The sequence below is a fragment of the Pithys albifrons genome, chromosome 12 (genome assembly GCF_047495875.1).
Source record: "Pithys albifrons albifrons isolate INPA30051 chromosome 12, PitAlb_v1, whole genome shotgun sequence".
In the NCBI taxonomy this organism is placed as follows: domain Eukaryota; kingdom Metazoa; phylum Chordata; class Aves; order Passeriformes; family Thamnophilidae; genus Pithys; species Pithys albifrons.
The window spans coordinates 12,274,975-12,280,001 of NC_092469.1; positions in this window are offsets into that span (position 1 = coordinate 12,274,975).

Genomic DNA, 5,027 nt, shown 5'->3' on the forward strand with positions numbered 1-5,027 from the left:
TTTAGTTGAACAGCTGAGTCTTCTTAGTGCAGTGGGAAAGGTACTTTGTCTACCATAGGGGGCTGGGGGGATTTCTGGGAAATCATGCGTGTGTTGTCTTACCTTACTGAACATAATGCAACCTGATGTTGACACTTTCAGTTCTGCGTATGATGACACTTTGCTTTGTGGTAAGGCTGGAAGAGTAAGACAGAACTGATGCTCTTCCAAAGAGTAACTTCTGGTGACTGCATCAGCAAGAGGGGGTGTGGTACAAAGAAGAGCTGCAGATTTGTGGAGAGAGACCTCCATTTTTCGATATGATGGAAAATAAGGCATTGCCATTTACAGGTAGAATGGATGACCTCAACCAGAGCTGAGATCATAGCTTCCTGTAATGTAAACCTTAGGAGAGTGTTTTCTTTCACTTAGAGAAGGAGAGAGTAGTTACCCTAACGTGCCTCTACAGTTAGCTGGAATGCATGTTAAATCCTTAGCAAGGATGCCTAACCAAAGTCCTCAGCTGTTCAACCAGCAACAATCTTTTCAAAGATGACTTCTATTCTGACCAGTAAGAAAACGTTGGTGGGCAGAGATGACAAAGAAAAGCCCTTCATGGTCTCAGAATGCAAAGGCTGCCTTATGCACACCCCTGGGAATTCAGCCACATTCAGCAGCTGGAGCACTGTGCTGCCCAATAGTGCAGCATATTTAGGACTAGTGATTTTATAGAAATGTGCAAGTCACACAAGCGCTTTGCAGTTAAAGCTAAAAATATTGTGTGCATAAATCTACCTAGCCCAACAGTTTGAGGAAAGGCCACAAAAGGTTTGGTATGTAGCAGTGATCCAACCCTGCTCTGAGAAGAAATGAGCTAAAACGCTGCAGACGCTAACTCAATATACACACATCTGCTTGGTGTGCGGGAAGGGAATACATTAATTTCTAGGCATCATCATGCCTCAGGGAGCTTTTAAAAGGACCAAACTAAAAGCAGTCTGCAATAAAGAGGCATTACATTAAGTGGCAGAGCAGGAACTAAACAGAAGGAGGTTAAAAGTACTAAACCAAAAGCAGTTCTCAGTCAGTCATTGAGGGATGACACCTTTCTGCCTGAGACCCTGTGGTGCAAGTTTGTAAGTCTATGGGCTGCTTAAGCATCATTTTGAGTTCTGCACAGTAGAAAGGTATATTTGGTCTCATGTGACCATAGGAAAGATCATTTATTTAATCAGTGCTTCTCTGTCATGCTTTAACATGGATTTGATGATAAATCCTTCACAGATACTAAAACAAGACACTTTAAAGTATTTAGAAACTCCAGCAATGTTAACAGGGGTGAGAATTAGGCAAGGGCAAGTCTATCACAAGAGGAAAACACAACTAATTCACAAGAACACAGCCCCATGGGCTGCTGTTACTCATGGATTTTGATAACTATATACACCTACAATGAATAAATCTCATTTACAGTTTTTTAATTCTAGGCTCCTGTTTCTGAACATGTGAAAGGCAATGCCAGGCCACCTAGAAAAGTGAGCAAGGAAGACACAAATACTGGAATCCTGATCACTTGCAGGAAGGTGAATTAACAGGATCTCCACTGGCCACACCAGAGGTTGATTTCTGAGACCAAGATCTTGCAATCCAAGAAAATTAAAACTGACTTTTTACTTCTTTTGCTGCATCAGTGTCACTGCCTAACTAAGTGCAGAAATAGATATAACACATCCAGGTTTCATGTCAGATCGTACTCCTATAAGATCTGGTCCTAAACTGCCAAAATCATGTAATTCCTGGCTGGTTGCTGTCCATCAGTAGAACTGTGAGGAGCAGTAACACTCCTATGGAAAGTGTCTGAAAACAGATCTCCTCACAGTCAATAGCTGTGCAGCAGCAGTCGGAGGTACCAGTCACACAGTGAGTGCTGCTTCTGAGCTTTTGTACTCGTCTGCATCAGAACGAGTAGGTGCCAAATCATATTCCCACAATGTTCCTGTAAGTGTTACACTCTTCCTCACCAACTTGCTCCATAGCACAGGGGATGGGGAAGGTGGGCAACTTCAGTAATTCCTAAATGGTTTGCAAGGGAAATTTTACAAGACAATTGTGTGCTCTACCTGGTCAACCCCACGCAAGATCCTGGCAGGACTGGGAGTCCCATGAAAGGTCATGTTGTGTGACAAGTCTAATGACCATTCATAGGACTGCTGCACAGGGTAAGAGCTGTTTGGCCACATCTATTGTCTCCCTAGCAATTCCCATCTAAAACAAAGTATTCCCTGGGCATCAGAAGTCTGAGAAACATTTGTTGAGATCTTTTTTCTATGGTGGTCAGCACACCAGGGCCCTATTCCTGGGTAATTCCTCAGGCACTATGCCAGTGCAAATAAATACACCATTCTGCATGAGCACACTTCTGGTGGTGTTTGCATAGGTGCCAAGAGCTACTCAGAATCCATGGATGTGGAAAATCAGGGCCTGAAACTTAGAAACTAAAAGTAAAAAATGTCCCTACGTACGCAAACACACCCACCCTCTGGACAGTTTGCTGCGAACTGTTTGACAAAAGCTCCAACAAGGAATGCAGCCTGAGATTTCATGATGGGAATTACATAACTCTCACTTTGAGAATTCCAAAGGAGAAATTTTAAAATTAACTTCAAAGAAAGGCGTGGTAGGTTTGTAGCTACACTCTAATTTGCTAGAAAGGTTGGACTCTGGTCAGTGCCCTTTGACTTGCCTTTTCCTATTGGTTTTCCATCATGTGATATAGCCTACCTTTCTCTCTGTTTTCTCCTTCCACATTTCCATCTAAACTGTAGCTACTATAATTAGAAGTTGTATTCCACAATGATTAAAGTTAAATTGTAAGATTAAAATATAAAAATTACTGAATTGGGCGGGTTTCAGAGGCACATGCTCCATTCAGGTCCTGGCCTGCAGTAAGAGCAAACTTGTCAAAGTTTGCAAGGGATTTTAATGACACTGAATAAATTAATTTTAAATCTTTACTCATTGAAATAACATTTATTAGACTGACTAGCAGTAGGGAGACGGTTGTTAGCAGTGCTTAAGTTGGCAGACTCTCTGTTACTATACATAGCCAGGGAGGCAGAAAGTAAACATCTTATAGGATTAGCAGCTATGTTCATAGCTGAGATGAAATTTGAACATTTCATTAGTATAAGATTGATTCTGACATTTCATAAAGCCAAAACGCAAACAATAAAATGTGTCTGATATAAATACAGTATGCAGCACTTATTCAGATAAAGTTCAAGAAGCACAGCAGGTTTAGTGCCATGACAAAGGAAATACAGAAGGGTCATTTAAGGACCCAACCTCTGCTAAGCACTTAAGCATAAGCTTAATCCTGTAGATATCAACCAGCTACTTTGTACTTATTAAAAACAGACAATCCTAATAATCAGAAAACAGGAAAAAATTCCACAGCTAGTTATTGTAATGGTGGTAAGAACTGCATCACCCTCACCAAGAAACACAATATAGCAACTGGTTAAATGGTGCCATCCTCTTAGCTTAAGATATTTTATAACAACCACAACTTTACTGGTGAGACTTCAGAGACAAATAACAATGTTATGATTGAAAATACTTCATTGCCTTAGATAGACACTATATTTTAATCCCCTTCCTACCACAACAGGTCAAAGATAAATATATGCCCCCCCTCTATCCTCACCTCATGATTTTTCTAGGTTTTCATGCTGTTACATGTTTTACTGTGCTGACAGTGAATCAATATTAACTTTTTTTCATCAGTTAACTTTTATTAGAAATTTTATTCCAGAAAACAGTCTATTTAAAATCTTCTTTTGTATGTAAAAAGGAGGATCTGGCAAGGCTCATCTCTAAAGCTACACCTGCATGTGCATTGCTTTGTTCTGAATTGGGCATAGGTAAGAACATTTTGTTTGTAGAAGTGAGAATTCACTAGATTAAACATGCCATTAAAGGCCAGTGCAGAGAGAGACTGCACAATCTAGACCATTGCTTAATGATTTCTGCCATGAGAAAAGCTTTCCTCCTGGTCTAGCCTGAATACTTCTGCAGCTGAAGTCTTGTGTTCTCCTTGCTCAAGGAGAATTGATTTATTTCTACTTCTCTGCAGAGTAACTATTTATATCTGCACATACCTATATCCAGTTTATCACCACTCTTGCATCTCCCAGCCTGCCTTTCTTAAGTCAAAAAGCCAAACCTCTTTCTATTTTTCCTCCTAGGTCTCTCTTTCTAGACTACTGGTTATTTCCACTTAGGTTCTACAACTGCTCACTTCTGCTCACTGCAACATCTTGGCTTTAGCCTTACTGAATTTAAAAGACCAGTTTATCAATAACATTTTGGTCAGCTCAAATAACTGTGTAAAAAGCACTTTCTTCTTAAACAAATGCCTTTATTTCCCTTTTGTTAAGGATATTATCTTCCTAAAACTTCCCTAGGCGTCTGACAGTGCACTAGAAGCAAAGCAGTACAGATTAGAGAGACATGATGAAAGCTTAGGGGCTATAATTGTTCAAAAAGAATAATTTCCTTTTCAAAGGTAAACAGTAGCCTTGCAGACAAAGATAAGGCCAAGTGCACAATTAGATACACAACTCTGTGTTTCTGCTCATATCTCCTGATATCAAAGATTGCAGGAAAATTCAAAGTGTTTTCTTAAAACGTAAAAAAGAAATGAACAGGAAAAAGTGTAGGAGACTAGAAGGAGTCATACCAGAACTGTCAGCAGCTTTTGGAAGAGCTGTTTTCCTCAATGCCGGAAGTCCTTGAAACAGGAGATAACCGGCCCTGAACTGCAGCAGCCATTCAAAGCAGAAATCTTTTTCAATGTTTACATTTTGTACATTGGCCTTTCTAATGAAAGCATGTCAACCTCCATAGTGTTACTGAACTACATGTCTTTGACAGCCCATCTCTTGTAAGCAGAAAAATTTATTGTCAATTGTGGTCATTTTGGCTTTACTTTTAGTTACACAGGGGAGAGAGAAACAGCAGCATTTTCACCTTTACAATTTGAATGC